The sequence below is a fragment of the Mus pahari genome, chromosome 8 (genome assembly GCF_900095145.1).
Source record: "Mus pahari chromosome 8, PAHARI_EIJ_v1.1, whole genome shotgun sequence".
Classification (NCBI taxonomy): Eukaryota; Metazoa; Chordata; class Mammalia; order Rodentia; family Muridae; genus Mus; species Mus pahari.
This window is the reverse complement of record NC_034597.1, coordinates 41,228,386-41,241,737: the sequence shown is the minus strand read 5'-3', so window position 1 is coordinate 41,241,737 and position 13,352 is coordinate 41,228,386. Positions and strand designations below refer to the sequence as shown.

The 13,352-nt window shown below is 39.1% G+C and overlaps 1 pseudogene across 1 annotated transcript; it reads right to left on the bottom strand.

Annotated features, from left to right (window-relative positions):
• Positions 1-1,144: 1,144 nt before the first annotated feature.
• On the bottom strand, positions 1,145-12,790 carry LOC110325770 (annotated as a pseudogene). Its single transcript, XR_002380759.1, has 3 exons — positions 12,776-12,790; positions 10,628-11,831; positions 1,145-1,485 (listed from the first exon to the last, which is right to left on the bottom strand). The product of XR_002380759.1 is annotated as a V-type proton ATPase subunit S1 pseudogene (transcript).
• Between the last annotated feature and the right edge of the window lie 562 nt (positions 12,791-13,352).

The following is a 13,352-nucleotide window of genomic DNA, read 5'->3' as shown; positions in this document are numbered from 1 at the left end:
CTCAAATGCTCACTTTCCTGGGACTTTCTATCCCTTGGGAGCACCACCAGCCTTCACTAGGTGAAAAATTCACTAGGGAATACCTGATATTGTCATCTAACCACACACTTGGTATGTGGAGGTTTACCTCATATCATGCTCCCAATATTACTCCCCATGCTAACAGGGATCCCATTAGATTCCACATAATTGCTCATAATTCCTGTTATGAGCGATCGGGATTCATGTGGCCCCTCTAACTGTCTTGATTTATACTCCCTTACTCTCCTAATGTGGCTGTCTTCTTAATGGGACATTTCCACAAAAAAAGAGTTAGAAAAATTGTGGACTGGGGCAACCCTTGTGAATGCTACCATTGGCAGCCAGATAGGCTGTTTTTGACTTCCCTTTTTCTTTCTGGTTACTAATACCTCCATTGTAGGAGACCCCTTTAACTGCTTTAATGAGAAATGTCTCCCTTCTGCCTGCTGGATGGGGTATTCAGCAATGGTTATCCTGATGAGGGAACCAGCTGCTATTTGGACGCCTGTGGTAAACACCACCCACTTTCATGCTGTCACTGTGATAGCCCAGCCTTGCTTACAACTCCTACATCAAAGAAAGAGGGAATTTAGTTTTACAGTGGCCATCATTGTGGCCATCATTGCAGGCATTGCTGGGGTGACAACAGCTGCTGTTGCCACCTAGATAGCTACTATGACAGAGACTATCAATGCTGTAGTCTCTAAGTCAACTGAGGCACTGCAGTCACAGGAGGTACTAAATCAACATCTTTATCAAGTCATCCACATTTTATAACACCAGATTGATTTACTGGAAAAAGAGTAGGCCTTTGTTAGGAACTTGTCTCTATTGATGCAACCCCAGGTTTAATTCAATTTGTCTTACTCCTTACCAGGTACATCACACCACTAAAGCTGATAACAGTTGGCTAAATATCTTGAAGGTACCTGGTCAGACACATTCCTTAACTATTCTGTGCTGCTAAGAGAGAACATAGTCAACCTCAAAGCTGTCCTCCCCTGTGCTCTCCCTAGATTTTGGATTCTTGGGAAAAGTGTGGGACAATATTAAGAGGCTGTTTGACCCCTCGTGGATATCCATTTATGCTATGATGGGAGGAGTTGTCATACTAATAATTACTTTAAGTGTCTTGAACAGCATATCTACAGGCACCTTTCCATAAATAAGGTGACCCTCCAGGTGCTGATGACTCTTGAAAATCCCAATTGTGACCCCTTAAGGGAGTGATCAAAGCAAGAATGACAGAGATCCATGACACCACCATGTATGATGTTCCTAATCTCTCCCTTGTGTGACATACCTCTGAAGTGATATCTCTTTGAGACTGGTAGTCAATGACAGGTAAGATCCCAGAAAACAGGACAATGTAAGACAGGAACAGTCCAGTATACTGGGAATCCTCTGAGGTGGGGTTAACAATGTTGAAGTAATGGCACCTGGTCCCTGCTAGGCTATCAAAATCTAGAAACAAAAGGGTGGATATGTAGTAGGAATGAAGGGGCCACCTCTATGTAAATGCTGGGGGACCCACACAGCCTAAAAAGTAGCTCCTGCAGAAGGCCCTAATTGAGGACTGCCTGAGAAAGCAAGGATTGCTGGTACAGATGATGCCAGCCAATTGGGAACCACTGTTTAGAAGAGATGCTTTCTTGAGACCAATGGGGCACAGGTGGAGGGTATTGAAGGAGCTTGTAGCAGTGTTCAGATGAGTTTTTCTGCAGTGTTTTTCAACTGCTCCCGGAGTCTGTGTCATTGATTCTGTGCTACCTCACCTCTAACCCCTAAGGGCAGGTAGGTGAGTAGTCCAAGGCACAGGCGGCATGCACCTAAGACTCAGGGAGCATTGCTTAAGAGGGGGTTGAAATTTTGTAAGAGAAGATTAGAAAGTTTTCTGTGAGATTGTTTTCCTAGTAACAGTAGAAGCTATACTCATATTCATCCATATGACTGCCTAAATGTGAGGTGAAAAAGGATGATGTACCTGCTAGTTTTGTGTCAACTTGACACAGCTGGAGTTATCACAGAAACTGGAGCTTCAGTTGGGGAAAATGCCTCCATGAGATCCAGTTGCAGGGCATTTTCTCAATTAGTGATCAAGGGGGAGAGGCCTCTTGTGGGTGGGACCATCTCTGGGCTGGTAGTCTTGGATTCTATAAGAGAGCAGGCTGAGCAAGCCAGGGGAGGCAAGCCAGTAAAGAACATCCCTGCATGGCTTCTGCATCAACTCCTGCTTTCTGACCTGCTTGAGTTCCAGTCCTGCATCCTTTGGTGATCAACAGCAGTATGGAAATGTAAGCTGAATAAACCCTTTCCTCCCCAACTTGCTTCTTGGTCATGATGTTTGTGCAGGAATAGAAACCCTGACTAAGACAGATGATATCAATGAACATCTCAAACTGGATAGATAAAGCTCATGAGGCTTCAATCCCACACAAAAACTGATTAAGGCTAGGAGGGGGAAGGTGGTGCTTTCCAGTAAAAGCACAGTAATTGGTTGTCCATTGCCTTTGTCAGGTCTGAATTTATACATACAAGAAGCATTATATATGTATTTAACAGGTTAAATTTAGGAACATATATGCATACAATAATTTATGAAAAAGGTCACAGATTTAAAAGATAATACATAGGATGGTCTATAGGAATGAAAAGTGCCACAGACTGGACTCAGTCGGTGCTTCAACCCTTGGGAGAAGTCATGGTCCCAGTACTCAGGTGGGCAAGGATTCGGCAAAATGACATGGACACAAGGGAATGTTGTAGCTGAATGTAATTTCTCAAAGTGAGCATCAGACTTATATTACAGAAGAAAATAAGGAAGCTAGGTGACACATCAGCCAAGGTACATTGAGCTTACCTGATGCTAAATGACACTTTACACAAAACAGAAGAATGCATACATAAAGACTGTCAGGAACCAGGCAATGTAATACCTGAGACAGAGTCAGCCCTATCTAAGGTCAGCTCATTCTTAGAAGCCAGGTGTGAGGTTTTACACTCCAAGGGCAAGGGCTTTCATGTTCAAGCCATAGTTCTAATTCTAATTTATTGTTTAACCCACTACCAGCCAGCTCTTAGTAAATTCCTAACTATGCTATTCTTCTGGGCTAGTGAAAAATATGTAATAGGGAGTTCTACTCCTGCTAGCCTTTTCATGAATAATGCAATACTTTAATTACTCCTTAAACTACAGCCCAATCTTCTTCCTAAACCATTGTAATTTCCTGTATATGGGACTGACTCAGCTGTTATTCTAAGTGATTTTGTGGGGGATCTCCATTTACCAGAGGAGCCCACCAAACTTTCTTCTATTAAATAATGTAGTCTGCCGTACATTACTATAATACGAATTCTAATAAGATTGCCCTGAAAATTCTAACTCTATTTAGTAGATTGTAATGCCTGATTTCTTTTACTATCTCTATTTCAATACTGGAGGTGATTCGTCTGAATAAGTAACATTCTTACTAAATTCCAAGCCCAGGGTTGGTTCAAGGACTGCCTAGGACATTTGGACATTGGTGAAGGACAGGAAGCAAAGTTCAATCTAACTAGCTATTTGTCCAATCATTCCTTGGGGGCACCTATAATAAAACAATACTGATGGAAGGCACACAGAGCCCTTCACAAACTATTGCAAAGATAAATCTGAAACACATCTGTTTATGGGACACCAGAGGTTCTCCAGGGAACAAGTTTACATGAAACTTTGTGCATCAGGACTGCAGCCAAGCTTTTGGACTTGTCATGCAGACTCCACTGGAGTGGGTGTAGCAGAAAAGAAAGGAAGAAATGTAATAAAGTTATGACATCATAAATAAAAAATAAAAGAAAGAAATATGCAAAAATTATGTGACACAGTGAAAAGGGAAATCATCCAAATTATAGGCATAGATGAAAGAGTAAAAGCCAAGGTCACTATCACAGAAGAAATCTTAAACAGAATCAGAAGAAAAATCTTTCAAATTAAGGAAAGACATAACATAAGGTTACAGGAAACACACAAATCACTAAATAGAAACAACCAGCAAAGCAACTCCTCATCTACACACTCACAACTCTAGCTCCAGACTCACGCAGCCCATGAGTCCTCTTTGTGTGTAAACTACTTTTCCTGGGTAAGTTCCTTCTTTTCTGTTGCCTCTTCTGACATCTTTTCATCTGTAAACCAAAAGCCTTGTTACAAAGATACTCTCTTCACTTGTGAACCACTTTTCCTGGCCTTATCTGGAGACCTGTGATTTGGGAGTCATATCTCCCTGATCCACTCAAACAGTTCATCCATCAGCTTTATCAAACCCATCACAAGTCATATGTCTGCCATGGAAAAAAAAATCTAAGGAAAGTCAGATCATCGCAGTGTACACACAACAAAAGGAAGAAGTCCCCATGCCCAGGTCAAATCACAAAATCAAAACAACGTGATTGTTGGTTTAGGGTTAGGGTTAGGGTTGTCAAAACATGATTGTCAAAACAACATGCTTCTCATCAAAGACATTAGCTGATATATGTGCCCTGATAATGAGTATACCTAGATGAATTCCACGGCACAGAATTTAAAAGAACAATCAAACTTTAGGAAGAAATTTAAGGAATTAAAGAATGAACAGTTTCTTAAACTCCAAGAATACAACAATAAATGCTTGAGTGATATCCAAGAAAAATAAATACACATCTGAGTGAAATAATGAAGATAATTCAGGATATGAAAATAGAATTTGGTAAGGAGATAGAAACATTGAAGAAAACTAACACAAGCCGTATAACCCAGCTGTGCTATGTCTTGGCAGTTTCCCAAAGTACTCAACCCACTACTGCACAGAAACTTGTTTAGCTACATTCACTGCTAGTCTTTTCACAATAATAAAAATGTAGAAACAGATTATATGTCCTTCAATTGATGAATGAATAATGAAAACATGATATATAGTCACTATGGGATAGTATTCAGTTGAAAAGAACAAGAAAATCATGAAATTTGCAGGTAACATGATATTGAATGAGGTAACCTAGGAAGACAATATAGATTATAGATGCAATCTTTGGATGCCTCTTAGGGCTTGACGGTGGGCCATATTGCTGAAGAAACTGTATACTTAGGATACAGGACTTGGATGATTCAATCAGGATTTGGCCTAGAGCCTCTTTCATGTGGTTTAGTTTGATAGTTCCAGGAACTACTTTGCAAGGTGGCAAGGGAGGGAAACAATTAAATGGCTCCACTTAGCTGGAAACCCATGAATAAAGGTAATCACCAATCACCACCATGTATATATATAAACAGTAGGTTGGTGTTCTTTTGGGAATATTAACAGTGGGAGTGGTGTCAGCCCCTGACTCTTTTGCATATTTGTGGGACCCTTTTTCTCCCATTCATTTGCCCTGATGTGATAGTATGTACCTGGTCATATTGTAGTTTGTAATGCAGTATTTGGTTGATATCCTTCAGATTCCAGGTTTTTTTGAGAGGAGGCAGGGGTATGTGTGGATCTGGATGGGAGGATAGATGGGTGGGGGAGAGATTGGGGTATGGGGAAAGAGAGGGAACTGTGGTTGGGACCTTATGTATGAGAGAAAACTATAAAAGTATTTTTTTAAAAATCCTACTTAACAAGAAGGAAATCGTGCCTGGTATTGGAGATATAGCCAACTTCTAGGAGCTACTGAGGTCATGGGCTTCAGAAAAGACTCTATTACTGATACTTTGCTAGACCAGCATAATTATTTATTTCATTCTCAATTTTATCCTTATATTCACAGGTAAGTATAACTCCCACCCTTCATAAATAAGCCACTCTTTACATCAACTGGAAATCATCATAGAAAAGACACAATGTAAAGGTGAACAATAGCTCATGAGGAGTCCAGTCCAAATGGATTCATCTGCATCACTGCTCTTCATTTATGGCTCAAGCAATAACATGGAAGAAAGAGTAGATCAATTGGAAGAGACAAAATACCAGGAGGTCTGTTGTGATCCAGCATCCTGAAATAGCTGAATAAATGAGAGCAAAAGAGTAGCAATATTGATGAATATTTAAGTGTGGAAGGAAGAAAATTTTGTGGAGCTCTACCACTAGACAAAGAACTACAGGCAAATAATTCCTACTGAGAGAAGCCAGCCTTTCCATGGGTAAACTACCTTATTGTTTGTCCAATGCAGAATGGTCAGCTTTGAAACAACACATAAGAAAATAACAAAATGGACCCAGCAGATTGTATACAAACATCTCTATATGACAAGAATAAAGAAACAGAGGTTTTCACATTGTAGATATAGGGAAAATGAGAGGGGTTTAAAAGAGTGTGACTAGGAGTGGATAGAAGAAGAAAATGGAGGGTAGAAAGTAATAAAATCATAATTTAATGAAAAAATACAATTAAAATATTAAAAAACTCCCCATGGCATATTATTCTTAAAACACCAAATATATAGAAAAAGAGCAGTTGTTGAAAGCAGCAAGAGACAAGCCACAGCCACATAGAGGAAAACCCATGAGAATAATAGTTAATTTGTTAATAGAAGAAACATTAAAAACCAAGAAAGTTTGGATGAAGGCACTTCAAACTTAGACCAACATAGACTACTGTACCAAAGCTATCTCCAATAGTTAAAAAATAAACAAAAGTTTTCCGTTATACAAACAGGCTACAAACTCTCTTGTCTACCAAAGCCATATCAATAAAGAATATTGGAAACAATAATTCCAAATGAAGAGAGAAAGGAACATAAGAGATAATGTAGAAAGAAAACAAATGAGGCTATAAGTACTGAAACATAAAACAGAATTTATAGTATGAACAGCAAACAACAACAAAATAAGTATAATCAATACACACACTTCAGTAACAACTTCAAATACCAATGGCCTGAATTCCCCAATCAAAATTTGTAGGTTAGTTGAATGGATTAAGAAACAAAATCCATCTTTTTGCTGTCTACAAGAAATTCAATTTTAAGGCAGGCATACCACATAAAATGAAAGGCTGGCAGAAATATATCCCAAGCAAATGAAACCAGGAAGCAAGTATGTATTCCTAACAGGGAGGTTATAAAAATCTGACAAAAGTCTTAAAGCTAAAATTGATCAGAAGAGACAAAGAGAAATATTCCATTTGAATGAAAGAAAAAATTAACTGAGAAAATATTATTATTCTGAACACACACTCACTAAACTCACTCACTTCTAGCTTCATAAGAAGTGTACTATTTGACTTAAGATACAGATTGATTTTAAGTCAGTATTACTAGAAAGATACCCAATTTGTTTCAATATATGGGTCATCTGGAAGAAAAAATGAGAAAACCAGAATTAAATATCATTATAGATTGAATGAACATAACAGATAGTATTTCACCTAAACACTAAAGAATTCTTTTCAGGAGCCCCTGGAAATTTCTCTAAAGTAGACCACATACTGGGACACAAGCAAATCTTTACAAGTTCAGAGGAACTGAAATAACTTTATGTACCCTATCTGAGAACAATACAGTAAATCTTAAAATGAACCTACAGAAATGACCTTACAGAGCCATAGTAACAAAGAGCAATATGGTATAGGTGCAACCCCCCCCATGAAGATCAGTGGAACAAGTTTGAAGAACCAAACAATAGTACATAAAACTTTAGCCATTTAATATTTGACAAAGAAATTACATAAACTCATTGAGATTAAACAACAGATTATGGAATGGCAAGTTGGATCAAAGAAGAAGTCAATAAGAAAATTAAAATTTTCCTGGAATACAATGAATATGGAAACAATATAACAAAGTTTCTTGGACATATTAAAAGCAAACTTAAGGAGAAATGTATAGATCTGAATTTCTTCTGGCTAGAAGAGGTGCAGGGGTAAAGATGGAACAGAAATTGAGGGAGTGACCACCAATGCCTGGCCCAGCTTGAGACCCATGCCATGAGAGAGAAAACCCATGTCTGACACTATTAATGATATTCTGCTATATTGGCGGACAGGAGCGTAGCATAACTGTCCTCTGAGAGGCAACACCCACAACTGATGCAAATAGACACAGAGATGGAGATACATTAGGTGGAGCTTGGGGAATCCAGTGGAAGATGGGGAGGAAGGATTCAAAAAGCCAGAGGGGTCAAGGAGACCAAAAAAATATACAGAATCTACTAACCTGGGCTCATAGGGGCCCACAGAGACTGAACTACCAAATAAATAGCATGAATGGCACAGACCTAGGTCCTTTGCAAATGTATAACAATTGTCTACTTCAGTCTCCATGTGATATTCCTAAGAGCAGGAAGAGGGGCTGTTTCTGGCTCTCTTGTCTGCCTTTGGATCTCTATTCTCTAACTGGGCTTCTTTGTCTCACAATAATAGGAAAAGATGCGCCTAGTCCTACTGCAAGTTGATATGCTAAGGCAGATTGATATCCTTGGGAGGCCTCCCATTTTCTGAGAAGAAAGGGAGAAGGATGGAGGAGAGTGAAGGTAAAAGGGAGGTACTAGGAGGAAAGAAGGGAAGAGATGTGGCGATCAGGATGTAAAATAAATACATGAGTAAATTAATAAAAAAATTCTTAAATATATGAGTTATTGATGCATTTCAGTAGTTTGGAAAAACAAAATCAACTTGAAGAAAGACCAAGAAATAAAAATGAGCAGAAATTAATGAAACATTAGCAAAGAAAGAATACATGGAATCAACAAACCCAAGAGTGGCTTTTTTGAGAAGTTAAACAAGACTGACTAGCCCTTGGTCCACCTAAGCAAAAGAAAACAAAAAAATGACCCAATTTAGCATCAGCAGAGATAAACATAGAAACATTAAAACAGCAACCAAAGAAATTAAAAATACTATAAATGCTATAAAAACCTGTATTTCATTATGTTAGAAAATCTAAAGGAAATGAGTTAATATCTTGATTCACCTAAACCAACAAAGTTAAACCAAGAGGAGATCAACAACTTTTTAGACCTATAACAAATGAAGAATTCAAAACATTAATTAAAAAGTCACCTGATTAAGAAAAGCCAAGGCTCAAGTGTATTCACAGTAAAATCTAAGATCTACAAAACAAAATTAACTTAGAGAAACTAGAATACTTTCCTTTTATTCTTTTTTAAAATTAATTTTATTTATTTATTCACTTTATATCTTAGTATTAGTCTCCATCTACTTTCAGTACTCCCTCACCCCCTCATGCAAATCCTCCATTCCACCTTGTCCTTTCCTCCTTTAAGATGGGGGTACATACTCTGGGTGTTAACACATTACAACAAGTTGCTGCAGGATTAGGAACATACTCTCCCACTATTCTAGTTGTTGAGGGACTCACACGAAGACCAAGCTGCTCATATGCTACACATGAGCAGGGGACCTAGGTCCAGCCTACATATACTCTTTGGTTGGTGATTCAGTCTCTGGAAACCACTAAGGTCTAGGTTAGTTTACTCTGTTGGTCTTCATATGGAGCCCCTCAAACACCTTTTACAAAGCTGTTATTTTTCTAATGTCAAGTTCAGTTAAATACACACCAAAACCTCCAAACCATGGCGTAGTAATCATAAATGCCAAAAATTTAAAAATAAAATACTTACAAACAGAATTCAGGTATATATAATAAAGATCAACCAGCAATCAAGCTGGATTTATCCTAGAAATGAAGGGATATTTCAACATATATAAGTCAATAAATTGGCTTAAAAACAAACAAACAAACAAACAAACAAAAACCCTTCAAACAACAATAACAAATGATCACTTCAACAAATGCACAAAAGGTCTTGGACAATATCCAACATTCCTTCTTCCTAAAATTCCAAGAGTGTGGAACTGGAGGAAACATATGTCAACATAATAAAGGCTACATATAACAAACCCATAGCCATATCATTCTATATGGAGAAAAATTTGAAGAAGTTCCATAAAAATTAGGAATGTGACAGGGCTATCCACTATCTACACTGTTTACTAGTCTACTATTTCTTTTCTTTTTCATGGCAACATATCTTTATTTTATTAGGAAGGAAACAACAGAATACCTCCCTCCTGTCTCTTGACAGGCAATCCTCATGGGAACAAACCAGAAATCTAGTGAGCACACTTTGTTCACCAGTCCTCATGGTGGTTCCTTCCTTATCAGGACACAGAAATAAACCCCAGTGTACCACTCATTCTTAATATATTACCCCCTCAAAAGAAAATCTTAACAGCTAAGCTAGACAGAGAGTTAAGTAGCCTTTCCATATCTCTCAAATTCAAGGAACCTCAAGTTCATGACTGTTGCTGGAAATTCCATAAAGCTTGTGGAGCAGGCATTTACTACACAAAAGCTCCATAAACAGCAAGGGATAATAGCAGGACAAGAACAAATAAAGAGAAAGGGGAAAAGGAGGACCGTAGCATTAATGTCTTTTCCCCTCTTAATAATGAGGCCAGGAAGTTTTATCTAATATCTATGAAGAATACACTTTGTTGGTAGAGATTAGGAATAGCCCCAGGGAAGTCCCTCATCAGGATAAAGAGGAAGCAAGACAAATTGAGGGTAGCGTAGTGCTATAGTAGGAAGAAGACAAACCTTTCCATCTACTGTGTCACAAAATGGAAACATGACAACCTAGATGCCAACACTCCCTCGATCCCTTTCTGGTATATGTCACTATCTGTGTCAAAGTGATGGTGGAACCCTTGTGGTTATCAAAGCATCCATGGTCTTTAGGTTGGGTATCATGTGCAGACCATAGGTGAATATGAGAATCATGAAGAGGGTGGTGAGCAGCTCATAAAGATGCTGGGAGAGAAGCTAAAACAGTTGCTAGCATAGAAGAACTGTTCACCAGTCACATTGAGGGCCTGGATCTGGAAGTTATGACAAGTCATCTGCCAGAGTGAGGGCACATTGGTCACTAAGAGATTGCCTTTCTTGCTCAGACTGCTAACATACTCATAGTGGAAAGAATAGATCCTAGGTCCTGTGACTTGGTAAACATTGAAATGAGCAACAGAGCCATTGCTATGGAATTCAAGCCATTCCATGGTAAACCAATATCGGCCAGATACTGGGTAGAAGCGACTAGCCAGAATGAACTGGAATGTCACTGTTGCACCAAAGAGTGGCTCATAGATCAGTGAAAGCGTGGTAAAGGAGTCATTACAGATGGAGCTGGTCAAGTCAACATTCTCAACACCAAAGAAGGATCCTTGGGGCAATGTCATTGTAACTTACAGGAGGATGGATCACAAGTGATGCCACCTGAGTCTGAAGCAGCTGGTGACCTAGACCCCCAGCCACCATGGCTATACCATGGGCCACTCTAGAAGGGCAGACTGAAGTAAGAACTACATGTAAGGGACATCTTCAGACTTCAGTGTGCTCAGTACATGTCCGATGGCCTCATCTTTACCTGTGATGACCTCTCTGGGCACCTTCAGTCTGGAGCTGGCTGTGTAGATAGACAGATGAGCAGCAGGTCAGGAAGGATGACATTGAACTTCATCTCCTTTAGGGTAGCTAGATCTATATGCAAGGGACTAGTCCCAAGCTTTTCTTGTAGGTAGGTGGTTAGAGTGCTGATTGCATACCAGTCCACAGCAGGAAGCACCAGTGAAGAAGGGACCAGGTCCAGGGCACTCTTCAGGTTAGAAAAGGTACAGTTATTCTTATTTCAAACATACCACCATATGCTGTGAAATCCTCAATGCTTATTTTGTCCTGTAGGAACAGCAGTATATTGCAGGGGCCCAGTTCCAGGGCAGGGTCTAAGTAGGCAGAAAGCTGCATGTTGCTGGTGATATGACCCTCATGTATTTGCCACAGGGGCCCACAGGTCCCACTGTTGCCACCATCATAGCCTCAGCCTTCAGTGCTGGGCCTCTGAGGCCGCTGCAGATCAGATGACCCTACACTCCATTTCAGTACAGTGCTCTAAGCACTAGCTAGAGCGTGAAGACAAGAGAGGAAATTAATTGAATACAAGCAGGAAAAGAAGGAAAACTCTCCTTATTTAGAGTCAAGGTGATATGGCACATTAAAAAAAAATCCAAAAATTTTACCTGAAAATGTCTAAAAAGAATATTTTCAGAATCATAGCAGGTTATAAAATCAGCATACAAAATAAGAATCTTTTCTATATACCAATAATAAACATATTAAAAATAAGATTATGGAATTCCATTCACTAGATCTTCAAAAAATAATCTAGGACTAAACTTAACAATGAAGGTAGAAAACCCTTATAATGAAAAGTTTAAATCTCTGATGTAAAAGGTCAAGCCACTGGAAGACTGAAAGGCCTCTCACACTCATGGATTGTTAGAATAAGTATTGTGATAATGGCCATCCTATTAAAAACAATTTACAGAGTCACCATGACCACAATCAAAAGTCTTATGATCTCCTACTCAGAAAGAGGAAAAAATATCCTAAAATTCATATGGAGCCACAAAAGATCCAGGGCCACTAATGCAATCCTGAATCAAACAAAGTGTTGGAGGTATTACCATACCAGATTTCAAGGTATATTACAGAGATATACATCAACAAAAAATGGTAACAGCACAAAAAGAGACATGTAGAGCAATAGAATAAACTATATGCCCTCGAATGAATGCAATGAATGTAAATTTTGTATTTGGTTTACATGTGAAGAACCTACACTTGAAACAAAAATAGCATCATCATCAAATGGTGCTGGGATTTCTGGGTGTTCTTAGGAGAGTAAAATTAGACCTATACCTATCTACTTGCACAAAAATAAATTACAAATGGATCAAATACCTCCTTGATTACCATCTACAACCTGAAAATGCCCACTACTTGCTTATATCACTGAGCAAGGAGAGATTTAACTGGTGCCCAACTAGAAGTTTCACTCCTGCTGACTAGCTGGTGCTTGTAGTGCTGGAAGATACTTTGCATGCTATATTTCACCCAGCTGCCAACTCTGTGACCTACAAAAGCAACCTGTTTGCGAGATACACTAGTGCAATATTGACAGAAATTTTGACCTGGGAGGTGAGAGATTCTAAGGACTCAGTGGAGTTGACCTTAGCCAACATGCCCAATATTGGTGAGAGAGAACTCAATGAACCCACTTCCATTAGATAGACAGTCCTCAAGCAGAGGGACAGGGTTACTAACCCACAGTCAAAATTTCTGACCAATAACTGTTCCTGATTAAAAGAACTGTAGGGACAAAATGGAGAAGAGACTGAGGGAATGGTGGTCCAATTATTGGCCCAACTTGGGATCTGTCTATGGAAAGGCACCAGGCCTGACACTACTACTGATGCTATGATGTGCTTACAGATGGAAGCCTGCCATGGCTGTCCCATGAGAGGCCCTACCAGCAGCT